Raw genomic sequence first — 17,666 nt, 5'->3', positions numbered from 1 at the left:
TCTGTCCCTCAGTGTCTCAATGCATCTTTGCTGAATGCCAACGTGCTGCCACATACGTAACTCTTCCTGTCCTCATGCAGAAAGCAAATCACTGCAGGAAGACAGGCTGGATATGATGCTCACTGATTCTAGAAGGTGAGTGAAGGAAAACAGAAAGCCCTTCTGAGCACTACAGCACATGAAAAACTGGTACAAACTTTACCATTCTAAATTTGAATATTATAATACTGGGCACCTGGACAAAAAAAAAAAAAGAGACCAACCTATTTCACATAATATGTTCATAGAAAGGATTGTGGAAAGACTCGTTATTTTCTTCAACCCTTTTATTTAAAAGTGGGTCAGCTGAACCTAGTACTACATTCTCAAACTTGCTGTAAGACAGACAGAAAACTGAAATGGAAATTTTCCTACCTGTCATTTCAGAAAGTCAGAACTAGATTTTCACTTAAAAACAAACAAACACGAACAAAACAAGGGCTGTAAGAGCTAGCCCTGCTGGCTAGTACAGTCACACTGCCTTGCAAAAATGCCTGTGCTGGCTCTTGCCTTTACCTGAACATCACAGGTCATGGTGCCCCCATTCAATCATTGCTCCCCCTAGCCTCTTAACAACAACCTGACTCACGCAGGCTCTCTGACTGCCTCAGTAGCTACAGCTGGCTGTGGAGCTGTGAAACACAAAGGCTTGCACAGGAAGTTTCAAAGGTTTATATTTTTCAACATAAGTTTAGGCCTTCCAATATTATCATACACAGACACATCAGTTGGCAAAAGCCTGACGTACTGCCTGACTCCAGCTCAAGCTGAAAGTCACATTTTGGGCATTTTGGGAGGGCTCTCAGTGCTGGATGGGCTCAAAAGCAACAAACACCTCTGACAGCAGTGCAAATTGGTTTTTCTGCATGGGATCAACCCACTATTTAAAGCAGCACATGCTAGAAGAAATTAATAAATGCTGAGGAGAAATATATACAAAGATGTAGGAAAAGAATAATCAGATGCAATAATTGGCTGAACTGTAAAGGAAAATGGACAGGCTTCAACATGCCTGCTATACTGTGAAATATTTGGGCAAGTACAGGGTGGCCTGTTTTGAGAACTGCCAATAAATACATTCCATGAATCAACACAAACTAGAAGATAATTAAGTGGCAAAAAGTTTTAACGTATTTGCAATTTACAGAGACACTGCTGTTCAGGGCTGTTACTTCTACACTCCATTTATTTGTGATCCAGAACAACAGTAATTATCCGAGTCTCTTCAGTTGTTTGCACATCTGCTCACTGAGATGTTGGGAACTCAGATATTTCCAGACCATGAAGAGTAACAGGTCTTTCCAGGCTAATCCCTCACGTGCCACAGGTGTGACACGAGACACACTGTTCTCAATCAAGGAATACATTTGGTGGTACAATTCCAAGTAGTTCAGATAAAGCACCTCATTGATTCGTTCTCAGTTCCTACACAGCATGGCACTGCAACTCATTCAGAACATTGGCAACGTTGCACAGAGGCAGAAGTTGGGACTGGGGCCAAGAGCAGAGTTGGCTAAAATCACAATAGACTAAAAAGGTAACCGACTTTATTACGGTTCTCTATTGAGATCTTACTGGCTTATCTGTAGGTACTTCAAAAGCACTTCAAAATCAAAAGATTTATTGATTAGAGTTTGTTAGCTCATCAGCAGCAGGGAGATGTGAAAAGATTACAGCATCTGTCTGTCCCACGTTATTGCTGCAGGATCACACACCTCCTTGGTACCCATCCCCCCCATCTGGAACAAACCTGATAACCACACTGACCAGCAGAACCACCAAGAGGTATCTCTTCAGACTGTCTTGAACCTGGAAACTGGCACTGTAGTTTATTCCTTTTTAGTGACTGAGGGACTGGAATGGACTGAGCTTTTAAAAGTTCCATTAGTCCTCCAATAGTTTGTAAATACTTATTTGTACCTTTGCAACCTGTTTTCCTCTCCCACACGATTGTTTTTCATCAATTTCTGCCAACAGAATCAACTTTATATGCTCCCCTGCCCTAAGCCACGTGTATCTTTACTTGCAATCTATCCATTCCAATGAGGGATCCACTATTGTTTCACAAATAATCCCAAATGTATTGAAAGATACAAAATGGCCTGGCTGCTGTTTCTGAAAAGTCTCACTTTCTCCCTGTATCACCACCTCTCTGCAAAAAACCACACCAACAAATCCACCTCCATATTGCAAATATCTTCAAATGGAAAACATGATATTAAACTGAATGGAAATGAATACGCTGGGGGGAGGACCATTATATGTTATCACTGAGCATGTCAGAACCAGCTTTTTTCTTTTTCCCCAACACTGTGCAGTCTAATTGTGGAACTCAGAGACAAAAGATACGGATGCCTAAAACACACTGTTCAAAATGATAAATATTGACAAAATCAGGAAATAAAAACAATAATCAAGACTATCAAACCTACAGAACCCCCTCAGCTGTTCCTTGGCAAGGACTGGAAGAATATCCCATTCCTAAGCATCCATTACTGACCACAGACCAAAACACTGGGCTGAAGGGACCTTTGGTGTACATGAAGTAAGGCCACTCCTATACAAGCAGCTGTCCTGTCGCAGCTGAGGTTAGGCTTAGTTTCCCTTCAAAGGAAAGCCAATCTGTGACAACAGCGCAGAACTACTGAAGCTCAGAAGTTTTTGTTGCAAATCAAGGGTTTCTTACATGCTGCTGTTAAAGTAATGGAAAGACCATATAAACTAGACAGCGTGAGGAAAATTCCCAGTACAATGTGCCTCTCCCCACATCTGCCTCAGGCTTTTTAAAACTCATTTCCATAGTAATTTCCTTCTCAACTTGACATTGCTTTGCTCCTAGTTCAATGAATACCTCCCCTGTTTGGAGAAATTCCTGCTAGGATACAGGATGTGAAGGCTTAATACAGTTTGCATTCAAATTACATTTCTATGCCTTCTTCGAGATACATAGTTTTAAATTCCAAAGTACTGGTCAACACCTTAAAGAAAAACAAAATCACTGAGGCAAAACCCCACTTCCTGGAATACAGCATGAATTCTCAATTAGATTATAACTTAACTTGTGCCTGTGCACATTAAGAGAGTGAACAAGGAGCCTTCCATGCTCCACACAAGAACCAATCTCAATTGCTCTCCCTGCAGACTATTGAAACCCAACCATGTCAGTTTGTCCATGAATTCATAAAGCAGCATCATTCAGATGTCATTAAATACATCAGGATGTATGTAGATTCCTGCAGCCAGACGCATGGGCTGTTATCTTACAAGACTGCACAGCTCCCAGTGGTGGACAAGGAAGTAAGGCCACAAAATTTCAACTGAGAAAATCAGGGTTTCTTCTGATCTTCCACAGATGCTGCACTTCTGCTCCAGACCTCACAAATTATTTTAGGACAGAATTATTTTTTTCTAAAGGAGTCTGAGGACACAGGAAAGCTTGCAAAAAACGATGGAAGTCAAGAAATGTCTGTCAGGAAGAAAGCCAAAGTACCTGTTCAGACATTGACAAGAGACCAGGAGCTGCTATCTGGAGCCCAAGTGCCTCCTGTACAGGAGTCTTATGGGTACCCACTGTTCATCACTCCATTTTGCCACCCCTCGGCAGTACCCGACCTGCAGCTCTGAACCTTCTCAGACATTCCCAGAATGGGTAGAATAGTCTCACTCACAGCAAAAATTGTGCCAGCATAAGCTCTGGCTTCAGCATACAACAGATGGCAGTCACACTGCTCGGCACACATTTCATGCTTACAGACTACAAACATCTGCAACGCTGAAGTCAATGAAAGTGTAAAAAAAAAAAAAAAAACAAAAACAAAAAAAAGGCACAAAAGGTTATCAATTTCAGCACCTCAGCTACAAACTAAGAATACAGATAAACTTAAAACTTGCTCACAGACTAAGAGTGATTTCTAAATGATCTCCAAACAAAAACTAGGCACCAAAATAGTTTTAAGTCCACACTGCAAAAGTTCTTAGGATGATATTCAAAAAGGACTAAGGCACTCCGTGCCATCAGGAAGGCTGGCCTTTCTTTCCTCTAGCCAAATAGTGATGCTCCTTTCCTGCCTGCTGTGGTATTCATTTCCTTCCCAAAGAGCTGATTCGGCTCACTCCACCAACAAAAAAAAACAGCCCAGCCAGGAAACAAACAAATAGCAACAACCTAGCCTTCTATTAAAAGATCAACTTTATTGAAATTTGGGTATTCGTATAAGCACAGCTTCTTGACAGGATTTCTACTAAGTGTTTCTACTAAGTTCTCCTTTTCTTGCCTCCTGGAGCACACGGCTGAAAAGTTGCAAAGGTTGCTGTAGCTGAGCATAGGTCCAGGAATTAGCCAAACTACACAGAAAATCCAAGGGATATTGAATCTCTAAACAAAACTACAGAAGATTTTGCTAGGACTATCACTATTAGTAACTCTCATATTCTGACTGAAACATCCCATTCCATTTTCTGTGGAGGCTATTTCCATGAAAGAAAGAAGTTTTACAATGGTAACAAGTACATCTAATTTTCCCCTGCAAAATAGCAGGCGCATTTGTCCTGAACTTCAGAGACTCCTGAAGAATGACAAAGCTTATAAGGACATAGCATACAAGGAAGCATTAATTCGATGGCCACTGCTGCCATTGTTAGTTGTGACTACAGGGCACAGGGAATGTCTCCAAAGTCTACCTGAACTCCTGGTTTTGCCTGTGTGCAGCAGTGTTCAGCTGAAAGCACTGCTGCAATGCAACATATTTAAAAAACATCTTACAAGGAAACACTTCTCCTCCGCTTGGGCACCTGGAGTTCAATGTCTTTTTTCCCCACAGTTGATTCAGTGGCAGGATAAGTCTCTTAGTTGGAGATGCTGACCTGTCTTTTAAATGCTTATCTTATGTACGTCATATCCCATTCTTCATAGCTAGATAAAGATATATGAAAAGCCAGAAAGTTGAAGTAAGAAGACTTCTTAATGAAAACAGCTTTTTTCCTCCTATTCCTTCTTCCATGGACTCAGATCTAGATGTGTTAAAGGCAGAATACAGAAAGGTCAGTTTTGTGGGCTTTTAAAAAATACTTTTGTAGCTGGAATAGCTTGTAAAATGGTCTTTGGGAGTCATAATTTAAATATGATACACAAAATGTGCTGAACTGAGACCACCAATGGTCCACTTGGTCCAGGATCTTGTCTCAGACTGGCTAGTGTTGTACAAAAGGGAAATAAATGAATAAATTAAGAAATTAAAGCTTTTTGTTGGTGGATTGCTTGTTCTTCAGGAAAATACCCTTTTAGAACATCAACAGTTGAAAAAGTTGGAAATGGCCTCTGAGCTCAGAGTCCCAAAACTGAACTACATAATTAATTCATAAGCACATGCATATTTTGGGGAATACACTTTGTAACTCTGCAGATACTTAGTTATGAAAATATGAGAAGCCTAAGAAGTGCACACTGCTACTCCTCCAGAGCTGCAGACAGCAGCAAAATGCTGGAAGGGTTGTGCAGGAGTATTTGTAAGTTCATCCCTGGGGCTCATCTAGGTATCTGGGATAATGACATTTGTAATGCAGCAATAGCTAGTGTGTGACTAGAAATATGCCAAGGAAAAGCAGTTAAAGCCACACCCCGTGCTTCTAAAACAAGCAGGGCTGTTCCTTGATTTGGTTACAACACCATAACTGGGCTGTATGTCTAAGGCTATACTCTTGTTAGAACATGATCAAGGTCCCAGCCATACTGCACGTTTTAATCATGCTGCAATTGTACCAGGGGACAACAGCAAGGATAACCACGTACTGCGATACTGACATCTTTCAGGTGGAGTCAGAGAGAGCAAGAGAATATCCAGCAGTAGAAAAGCCAGAATAGATGAAGTGCCTTAGGGAAAAGACCCACATCTGCCTGAAAGTCAGAATAAGATAGGGCTTGGACAGAAATCCCACGATACATTTGTCAGTGCAGCAATTTGATAGGCTTACTTGCAGGTATAAATTCACTAAGGCTTGCTTGCTCTGGTTAAAAATCAACCAAATAGCATGCCTTGCAGTGGAAGCAAGAGAAGTATGCCCTAAAATAAGAACAGAGGACTAGAGAGGCTTCTAAAAGCCTGTATCAGAAGCTTCTTGACCCTCGCTACAACAGCATTGCTCTAGAGAAACACACATTTTGATAACTGGCTACTCTCTTAACAGCACTAGATCATCCACTTTATCTTGCCTTTACCCAGTAGGCTATCCCCAGCATGCTGTGATGTCACTGTTCTTCTCAAAACTTGCTGCAAAAACACATTGCTGCAGAAAGCAGTCAAGTCAAATAACATAGCTGCACTTCAAAAGGAAAAAGTGGGAGGGAGGACTGGGGGAGGACACAGAGATAAGGATACACATTATGCAGGCCAACAAGGCACCCCTTTGGAAACAGAGGATATTCTTCAGATGTTGGATCAGGCCAAATGTGCTTGCTTTTATGGTGCTGAGAGTTTGACAGGTATCTTTATTCACTGTCATCTCTGTTGACCAGGTACTTTTTCATTAACGGCTCTTCTTTATTTATGTATTTATCCTCACTCTAACAGCCAAAGGTTCCATTATTTATCAGGTTGAGATAAAAGCTAGACTTCAGGGTTCAATAAGAATAATAAATAGAGCTAATACATGACCAAACTGCAGCCTTGAGATTATCTCCAAGTTTCAAAATACACAAAGCACCAACTAAGAAGGATTAACAGCATCTGCTTTGCCTTCATGTAGCTTTTAATGTAGTACCCATGTAGCTAAACAAAGAAATAAATCCAAGAAGTAACATTATTTTTTTCTTATTGTAAATATGCATAATGCATAAAAGGGATGCTGGGTGACAGAGCACACGTCAGCAATAACTTCATTGCAACCACATTCCAGAAGCAAATGCTGACTTAGGAAGCCCAAGATTCCCAAAAGTGGGAGAGCATCCCAATAGCGAGGCTCTTTTCTCAAATCCAATGTCACTTCCACGCTTTTTCTACAAGGCCATTACTGCCCTAAAAGCCCTCTTAGTGAACCAAATACAGCCATTCTTACTCAACGTAGAAACTGTTATTAGTTATCTGTATTTTAAAATATTTAAAAATCTATTCACTCCACTGAACTTGCTTTCACAAGAGTACAAAGAAAGAAAGGTGTAAAACTGCATGTAATGAGACAATTTGGGGCACCTGAAACCTTGGGTTCATATTTTTCAACAGATACCAGAAGCAATGAAGTGACTGGCAAGAAGAGTTACCTACGGTTTACACACTCCCTAAGAAAGCCCAAAGGAACTCCTGGTCATCCCTTTGCTTGACCACATGCAGACTCAACTGAAGACCAGGAATCAGAAAGGAACTGCTATAGAGAAGTAAGCTACATGCAAAGCATCTCGTAAGCTATTTAGTCTGAGGCAAAAGGATTGTTTCCATCCTGAACCGTACCCAAGCGGAGTCAGCTTTTGCACTCAAATATAAAGGCAGCTGTCTTTCAGGTTGTTCATATTTGAATATGTATCAAAGCTCCTTTCTCAGCTGTCCATGTCAAAGTAGGGTAGAGTCTCTGCATGGGACAAACTGGGAAAAAAATGGCATCAGATGAACCACTCCAAATTTGGGACAGCTTAGCCAAAGCTTGCCTGAATGAGCCAGGTCTCTTTGGCAAGTAAAAGCTAAGCTGGACATCTTGCAACAACTCCCTTGAAGCAGTCTGCCACTTAGAAAAGTTTTGCTCATTCTTACACATTGTATGAGTGGCCATATTAGAGGAGGTAAAAGAAGCATATAAGAAAGTCCAGGAATGAAAAGCAGAACATGCAATCAAAAATTAAGAGCTACCCTGATACATACAAGATTGCTGGATAGGTTAGAAAAAGACAATCCTCCTTAAGCCTAAGAAAAAATCCTGCCTGCAGCAGAGCTGCATCTAGTTTGTGTTGGTTAGAGCAGTCTGCAGCCACCTTTATCGTGAATGTTGAGGTGTGGCTCATGTAGCCAGCACGCCCTAACATGCAGTGCACATCTAGATTTGAGTATGCTCTTATCAGATCTAAACAGAGCTCTGCTTGCAGGGACCCGTAGTCTCTGAAGGCCATATCTCCTTATAAAAAGACAGAGGGCCACAGGGCACATCACAGAACTCCGCAGATTGCATGTGGCCCTCCCATGGTTAGTTAGCAATATAACACTGCCAGGAGAGAGATCAGATTTGAAATCTGGGCTGCCAAGGCAACAAAGGCTGAAATCTTATGAAGTCAGATTTCTCAGCTTAAACAAAGCAGAGAAAGAAAACACCTGACATAAGCAGGTCCTCCAGCAGGTATTGCACATTTGGTTTTTTTCCCCGTAAACGGTCATAAGCCAGTAGCCATGTCTGTCCTTAAATTAATATTGAGACAGTATTAAGAAAAAAATAAAAAAAAAAAAGAGGCATGGGAAAATATCGTTGTGTTTTGTTCTCAAAAACCAAAATAAGATGTTAATAGCCATCTGGTCATCCCTTTTCACAGCAGTGTTGGATGCCACTAGTCCAGAATACTGGAGACTGGTAACAACCAATCACCTGGGTTGTTTTTGCATCTCAGCTGCTGGCTCCCAAAGTAAACAGGCCCATCACTTCAGAAGAACAACTGGCAGAACTCTGTTCTGTTGCTTGTTTTTGATTTTTTTTTTTTTCCAAACAAATTTCTGAAGAGTTAAACTACATTTTACATTGATAGTAAGACAGCTTCTAGGATGCCTTACTTGAGATGGTGTGGGGCTCCATACTTGTTTTGTGAACAAGAAAACTGAAATACTCAGGGATAGCTTAGTTTTTGTCTTTCTTAGCAATCACTGTTCAATACTTAAATGCTTTTTCCCCTTAACATGCAAATTTGGAAACTGTTCCTCCTGTCACTTATTTGAAAAGGCAATGACTTTTCCCAGTGTACCTAGTGTTGATGCAACTCTTGAACCATGTCACACTCGAAAGACAAGGATTTGCAAACTGAAAACAAAGCATGCGTACTTCAATTCCACCTTTCCCTTTAATTTACAGAATCACAGAACTGTTTGAGTTGGAAGGGACTCCCAAAGATCATTTAGTCCATCTCCCTTGCAGAGAACTGGAACTTCTACACCAGATCAGGTTGTTCAGAGTCTGGCACAGCCTGACCTTGAAAGTCTCTAAGGATAAGGCATCCAATACCTCTCTGCGCAACCTGTTCCAATGCCTCACCACCCTTACCACAAAAAACTTTTTCCTTATATCCCCTTGTCCTATCACCTGACTTATTCAGTTTCTCTGCTTCTCCTCTTGTCTGTGCTTTCATAGAGTTTCAGAGGAGAAATACTAGGAGTATGTTGCTCTGCCTGCATCTGTAACACAGGCCACAGTATTTTAGTCTTCACTTGTCCTTTTTTGTTTGTCACAACTATCATCCACAGCTGCCTGTTTGCTCAGGCCAACTTGCAACCTCGAAGGAATAATTTCCATTTAGTTAAGGATTTGCATTCTTAGAAAATCTCTGCACCAACTAAACAGGACAATTGATAGTTGCCTTTTTAAACTATTTTGACATATTAGGAGAAAGGAAAACACAGAAAACATGATATAAACACAGTAGTATAATGCACGTTAGCAGTCAGTAAATCTACAGTGCCTCTTAAGAAATAAAAACCCACATTTAAAAGGTGTTCTTCATCCCACCATAACTGCAATGTGAAATATATATCAAAGATCAAAATTTTGAAGCACTGCCCTTATTATTTTAGGTCTTGAATCCACATACATACAATTCCTGATCAACCTTATGTGATTTGCATTCATTTACCAGCAAGACAGCCTCATCACTAGACACCTCTGATTTGAGTAAAAATCTGTGCTACTACTATTTAGTAATCAAAGGTAGTTGAAGAAGAGAAAAACCTGTGTAAAGCAGCTCACCACACAATTAGCTGGGAATGTACATATCTATGTCACATAGGCAGCATAAGCAACTTTTCCCCCAATTTCTAAGATTAGAAATTCTAAATCAAACAACTAGCATATGTTCCTAGTTAAACTCTGGTGGGCTGTCCTAGCTGGCAACTGCTATTCCAGCATTGCACAAGGATGAGGAATTAAGTTATATTTGTCAGGTTCCTGACATAAATAAAAATACAAAGATGCCGCTTAGAGCTATCGTGCGCTCCGACTCTGCCAAGTCCAATCTCAAAATACAAAGGAACAACAGGAACACAGCCATTTGGAAACTATTTTTTTTTTTCCAAGAAGCCAGTTAAGGATATGAGTCATAAAAAACACTGACTACTATCTTCATTTCATTTACCTCTCTTACTCCAGAAGCCTTTTGTTACACATCCAAGCCAAAGACCAGCGGCCATGAGAACCTGCTGGCTCCCTCCCTACATGATCTCATTTCTGGGCCAGAAGGTACAGCTAAGCAACACCAGATGGCCATTGGAGGCTATCCAGACATACATCAAGGTAGTTTCACCGGATCCCCAGCAGGCAATCAAGAATTTGCCCTGGAAAGGGAGGAAGGCAGAAACAAGAGGGAAGAATGCTGGAATGGAGGTCCACTACAAAAAGGTCATTCAGTCTACAACTAAAAAAGATTGCCTTTTCTTAACATATTAGTCATACTAACTGAAATTCAATTATAAAACTAACAAGATTCCCCCTACTAACCACAAAAGCTCAGTGCTCAGCAAATAGCTGCTGATTGCAAACACATCAGATAGTCCAGTATTCTAATTAATGGAAGAGCCCATTAACACATGCTAATTCAAACGTTTTCTATAGCAAGTAAGTTTTTTTGGAACTGAAACCTTGACTCAGAATCTCCATACGGGAGTATTAGGTTGTGCACCTAATACTTTGCAAATACTGAGGTCAGTAAGGCAGGAATTGATTTCTAGAAGCCAGTAATCAACAGTAAATATTTAGTACTTGACACTGCATGCAGCTATCCAACAGAATATAAGACAAAGCAGTTGTTCTTAAAAGCAGAGGAAAAACATGGTGTTCATCATTTCTCAAAAGGATGCCATAAAAATGCCTTTCTGTATGCCGCTATAAATACACTACTGCATCCATTACTCAAATTTTGTAGAAGATACCTTGATTTGTACTTCTGTTTAACACTAACTGCATTTCTTTTAAATTGCTATGATTGGTCTTCTATTAAGACTAATAGCTATAAAAATACAAGGGCTGAAAGTAATGCCTGCTAATCCTACTATTTTATTATGTTGGCCTGCAATGTCAGAGGTGCATGTTGGTGGTATAGCAGTAGAGGCTGAACCTTCTCACCAATATTCCATTACATGTTGTTGCTCTGCAACAGATGGCAGCAGAGGGGCAGTCTGACAAAATGGCTTCTGACATGGAAGTGCAGATGAAGCAAACGTGTGTCACTGAATTCTTCCATGTAGAAAAAAAATGGTTCTCACTGACATTCATCAGTGCTTGCTGAACGTTTACAGAGACGAAACAGTGGATGTGAGCACAGTGAGGTGGTGGATATTGTGTTTCAGCAGTGACAACAGCAATGTGAAAGACAATCCACATTCCAGATGGTCATGCATAGCTGTAACACCACAAAATGAAGCCTCAATCAGCTCATCTACACAAATCAGCCAATAGCAGTGACTATGTTGAAAAATAATGTTTTGTAGCTAAGAATTTGCTCTATCAGATAGTGTTATCATGTTCTTTGTAGCTGTCGTTGCATCTACGGAAATAAATAGAAGGCATGACTTTCAGAGAGACCAACACAGAAACAGCAAATGCCTGCAAAAATGTAGATTAATTAGTTGGCTATCAATAAGGATTACCAATGTAGAAAATTAAAGTTAACTTAAACCTTTATGCACTCATTTCTAAGAGCTTTCTTTGAATCACTGGCTTTTGCTTCTCCTGTTTAGAAGTGTACCCATTCCACGCAGCATTTCATTATTTTCCCCACTACGACGTTTCCACTGAAGTTGGTAAACTATGTACCCAAAATAACACCCTAGCATTACATCTCCTGCCCCCCCATAGATGTAAAGAAAGATCCATTGTGCCAGGAGAGCAGAGCTGGTGCTAAAGCTCCTAGCAGCCATTATGATCTCCCAGATAGCATTACCAAGGGTTTCCTTGTAGGGATTGCATAAAGAACTCCTAGGAGAGCAAAGAAGTAACAGACAGTTCTGTATATTTGTTCTTTGAAAGGAATCCATAATTACTGCTTTTAAGCCATGGAGACTAATGTGGTATTTTTAGTAGGAGTCCTGGGAATTTTAGGAACTGCTTTTATTTTTCATTTGTGAGCAGAGGAAGGGGATGTGAGGATTCGTTTCTTTTAGATCACAAGTGCCAGATACTACAGGAAAAGAAGGACAAAAGCAGGAGGAATAGAACTCCTTTATATGTCCTAGATATACACCTTTATATAGTCCTATACATCTATCAGCACAGAAACAGAAGGGCAAACCTGTCCTGGCTTTTTTTTTTTCCACAGCGTAAGACAAAGGCATTTCAGCCTCCAGCTTCAGCCCAGTGCTGTGCCCCCTCCATGTCAGAGCCCAAAAGCACCAGAACTGCCTGATCAACAGATCACACAGCATCTTGCACACAGTGAGCCTCTCCACAGGCCTTTTGCTACAGGCCACGAGGAGCCAGGTAGCACGCTGCGCGCTTTTGGCACAGAAGAGCATTGCTTGACAAGCAGGAAACCTAGAAATCAGCAGGGCGGCAGCCCCACATAATGGTTAAAGGCTGATGGAAACTGCCAGGTTCCCTGCAAGCTGTGTAGAGTTCTGGCACATTAGCTGACTGCACACCTAATGCTCAGTGTGCAAGGCTTGGCAAATCTTGGCAAGAATACTAAGACTTCACTGAGGAAAAATAACAGGAAAAAAAGATCAGTGGTAAAACTAAACTCCAAAGGTTTTCCATAAGAAAATTACAGGCAGTGAAGCCACCATATTCCCTGCAGCAGGCAGTCGTTTTGTTACAGACCTGCAAAATACATGCTTTTGTCAATCAGCAACTGGATGCCAGGTCACATCCAAAAGCAATGGTCTGTCAGTACCCACTGCAGAATCCGCTCCTATCTCAAAATAAAAAACCTCCTGTGTGTTCACACAGGATGTTTAGAGAAGAGAGAAAGGCACTGAAAATTCAAATGAGAGATCCTGTCTTGTAAACTACTTTTATTTGTATGTATATTCAGAAGCTGCATTCCTATGCATTGTAGATGAAAATATCCTATATGTGAGCTGAGCACTCAAGCTACGATGCAGAACAGCATTTTGGTAGGCCTTGCAGCTCACATAAAAAAATTCCAAATCAAATCCCAGAGAAAACCAGTGCATCCAAAAACACATAACAAGCTGGATTTCCATATGTGCTACAGATCATCCAGTGCTTTTCAGCCTCATTGTTCTCTGAATTACCAGGTGAAAATAGAAGCAATTACTTTAAATGGTTCAAAGCATTTGAGTAGCCTCTCTAAAAGTGTTTCTGCTCTGATGATAGAAATTGCCAATGCTGCTTGGTTTTAAGGTTTCCAGCCTGTTATAGCAGGCAGCCTCATCACAGTTCCTGATCCTGTTCACCTGTCATTCATGGAGTCTTTACATAACATAGACATTCCTGTTCACTTCACTTTAATCCAGGTGAAGATAAAAACTATCAATCCAAAGATTATTTTTTTAATAGCTCTTAAATTTTAGGCTGCCTTAAAAAATAAATGGATAGGACCGAAGTCAACATTTTTCTTACTGAGACAGAATCCCTGCTCATACAGGCACTTCTACTAATGCCTGCATAGCAAGCTCACTTGTCCTGAATTCTTCCATGTAGAAAAAATGGTTCTCACTGACATTCATCAGTGCTTGCTGAAATAATTGAGCAAAAAAAGATCACAACTATTGAGAGACTGGGGACACTATACATTAATGACTGTCAAAACTGCTCTGGAATTTGCCAGCTGTAAACTATTCCTCCCCTTCCTCTGCAGCAAACCTTAAAGGAGGCAGCAGCTGGTTTATAATCTGCTCGGCTCTTTCTGCTATGCACCTCAGCTAGTCACTGTGAATCATCTTCTGAGAGACAAGTTACGCAGCTTCCAAAAACATTAAACAGTGAGCTGGTTTATGGGAAAGGAGTAAGTCTTATTTCAAGGAAGGGTCATCACGTACGCAAAGCGATGTCTGCTAGTGACAAACACAAGCAACAAAAAATAGAACTTGCATCTCAGAGAGCTTTTTGCTCGTACGAGTAAACAGCGAGCAAACAGAATTCAGTGCCACCCAATACAGCTAGTGGCTACTGATGCAGCAATGCAGTCAATACTCAATGTACGAGCAAAAATGATTTCAGATCAAGATATAAATATTTGGTTGTAATACATTATGTTCCAAGTTAAAACTTGCTATTTTTGTAATACAGTTTTATAAAGATAGTCTAAAAATACATAAGAAATAAAAGCCCTCCCAGCAATACTTATGCAGCACAACACCTGTGAAAACCCTTCATTTTAGCAAGAGACAAGGTAAGGTTTTAAATAATTCTCTCATGTGGACTGGGAAAATATTCTAGCAGTGTTAAACATATCCCTCTCACTAAGAAACATCATATGCCGACATTTTAAAAGCATTTGAGTTGAAACTGTACAGTTATTTCTTCTAAAAATAAACCTTTAGCAATGCTTGTTTGCTGAAGTAATGCCTCTGCTAGCTTTTAAAGTATTTGGAATTATTACTGAACACTGGTTGACTTTTGTTAAGATTATTAATAAGGAACATTATTTTGCACACAGCATTAGTGCTGCAGCATGCTCACTGCCACAATCAAGAAGACACATCTTTGCTAGATATCCAGACACAGAAGTTAAAGTTTCCTAAAATTACCAAAATATTTTAAAACCATAGCAATAAACTACAAGAGGGTGTACCTTATTGAACTACTGGGATGTAATCCCAAGTAGGAAAACTACTATGGACTGCTATGGAATTGAATTGTATTAGACTTTTGATGTTTTGAAAGGGAAGAGGAAAAGCATAATACATTCTCTGACCACTTGCTAAGACATCTTTGTGTAAGGTACAGCTTAATGTAGTTATGTTCAAGTTCCATGTGCACATTCCTAGCGACAGCAAGGCTTGGTGCAGTATCTTCCTGAGAGAAACAACCCTGAGAAAAACATTAAAACCAAACAGATAGGAAAAAAATGGATTTTCTCCAACTGTCCTTTGCAAACTTCACTGGACAATGTAAACAGAAATTTCTCAAAGGCTTAAAGTAAAGTTGATGAATTTTCCATAGAAAAAACATGGAACGCACTAATAATAGAAAAACTGTATCTTACACATAAAAAAAACCACGCATCTAATCCAAAACTGGAACTCTGCAATCAACAATTAACACGTTTTCCACAAATGTTCCTATGTTCCCAGTTTAACACACTATCTCATTCCTTCAATCCTTTTGAGCACAATTATTAAAAAAACACAAATATTCTCACTAAAAACACAAAAAGGAAACACTATAGGTCAGGAACGGCTAGTAGACATATAAGACAAAATTTAAATGCTTATTTTCTCATCAAATAACTTATTCTTTAAATCAAAGTGATAATGACCATTTGCGGAGAGCAAGAAAATTACTTTGCTAATAAGTACTACTAATAAGTAGTACTTACTACCAACTCAGCACACCCCTTTTACTCCAAGTTACCACAAGCACTGCAAACAAAGACCATCCAAAACCTGTGAGCACTGCTTTAAGATAGTTCACCAGAACGTAGATATCTTGAATTTCAGCCCCCAGTGCAAACTGCTGATCACCGTGAACTTCGCAGGAAAACCGCCACTAGTGCAGGAAAGTTCAATCCAGGAAGCCCATGGGAGGCATTTTAACACCAGCTAATGCATCAGTTCCTCTTTGAAATGCTCTTTTTTGAGCAACATTAGCCCTAGCCAATATTCACTTACCTGTGGGACTGAAATAATTCAGCTCTTACGGCTGTGTCTCTGGTGAGTTCTCTTAACAATACATGTTAACAATCCATTTTGCACATATTCTGTTCAGGCTACATAGATAGCTTTATTAGTGTTTGGACCCCAGGATGATACTGCATCTCTCAATGACACGTCTGTCATTCAGCATTCTTGCTTCACCTAAGCAGATTTTTTCTTTGCAAACAAGTGCCCACTCTTGTGTGATCTCCCTCCTCTTTCACCTCCCCTCCAGAGAAGTGTCAAACTGAAGTGGGCTCTCTCACTTAGTGCGTGTATTATCCCATCCTCCCCAGCCCTAAGGTGAGACATTCACGTTATCGCACGTTACCTCTCGGTATGTTTGCCTGCAGATCTCAGTCACATCAGCCTACAGCCAGATGTCCAGTGCTGCACAGAAGGTGAGATGGCAGTTTCTCTGTAGGAAGAGGTCACTCAGCTCCTTCAGGACTCAAACTCATCTGCAAAAACAAGATTGCCATTTGTGAAAATGAAAAGACCTTTCCTGCGATGGTCCCAACCCTGAAGAGTCTTCAATATCATGTGTTAGAAGTTACAAAGAGTGGACAGATAGTACTTCCTGCCTTCATCTGCTTATTTAGGATCAGATTCATCCCTAAGACAGTGATTCCATGCTTGGAATGATCTGCTTATAGTTGAGTAATCATACAGAAGTGAAGGCAGAAAGGAATCTGCTTTTTTAATGACAAAATATATATTAAAAAAAAAAAACAGCAATGAAGACAAGTAACATACATGTCAATTTTAACTGGAAAAAAAAATTCCAACACATTTTACAGGGAGTATCAGACTAGAGTCAACAGTTTAAAAAGCAACTGCCCTGCAAGTCAGTCAGCCCAAGTAAAGATTTTCTTCCAAGCAGGAAAAGAAAGTGTTTTCATTTTCATTTATATATTTTCAGTTTTCAGAAACAGACTGTATTGAAAAACAGCAGTTTCACTTGTTTCTTTTTTTTTTTTTTTTTTTCTTTTTTTTTCTTTTTTTCACCTTTTCATTTTAGCCAAGAGATTCACAGAGGATTTAAGAAGATTTTTAAAAAACAAGTAAAAGTCATCAGGTCACAGATACCAAATTGCTCACTTATTTAAATAAATGCTACTGGTTTACAAGACAGTCTTTATATTTATTGTTATAGGACAATCAGCTACAGGGCCCTCCAGTATTTTAGAGCAAAAGCACATGAAATTTTTAGCAGCCATTCTCCGGAGGGAAATCTCAAGGTGACTAGAACAGTCCTTCTCATGGATAAAAATATGCTTGTAATTAGAACGGACTTCTTATACGATCATTTTGCATTTCTCATTCATGTTGGCAGACTGCAGAACAGTTATAGACACTTGAAAAGACACAAAATGATAACTGATGTTATTTTAATTTCACATTATAAAGAAACAACGTATACAATCCTACTTAGAATTAAAAAGCTACACCGTCTCCTTCTGGAAGTCTGAGAGGCTATGGGGAGCTGCTCATTAGTAAGAAACTAAAACCACACACAAAGTTCACAAGTTATTCTTGGATTTCATAGCAGCACTTGAAGATTATCACAAAAGATGCAACGAATGAGGTTATGCAAGAATTTGAGATCTAAGGAAGTCTCAGATGAAAAGGGTAAGGGCA

General features: G+C 39.9%; 1 long non-coding RNA gene across 1 annotated transcript in view; it reads right to left on the bottom strand.

Moving 5' to 3' along the window:
- Positions 1 to 17,666, bottom strand: part of LOC125696916 (uncharacterized) — a 56,166-nt gene that overhangs the window by 13,008 nt on the left and 25,492 nt on the right. The window contains exon 2 of the long non-coding RNA XR_007378608.1: positions 16,357 to 16,486. This is a non-coding gene — a long non-coding RNA (uncharacterized LOC125696916). The remainder of the gene's footprint in view (positions 1 to 16,356; positions 16,487 to 17,666) is intronic.

Source organism: Lagopus muta, chromosome 8, assembly GCF_023343835.1.
Source record: "Lagopus muta isolate bLagMut1 chromosome 8, bLagMut1 primary, whole genome shotgun sequence".
Taxonomy (NCBI): domain Eukaryota; kingdom Metazoa; phylum Chordata; class Aves; order Galliformes; family Phasianidae; genus Lagopus; species Lagopus muta.
The sequence above is the reverse complement of the archived record's forward strand: the minus strand, read 5'-3'. Positions and strand labels throughout refer to the sequence as shown.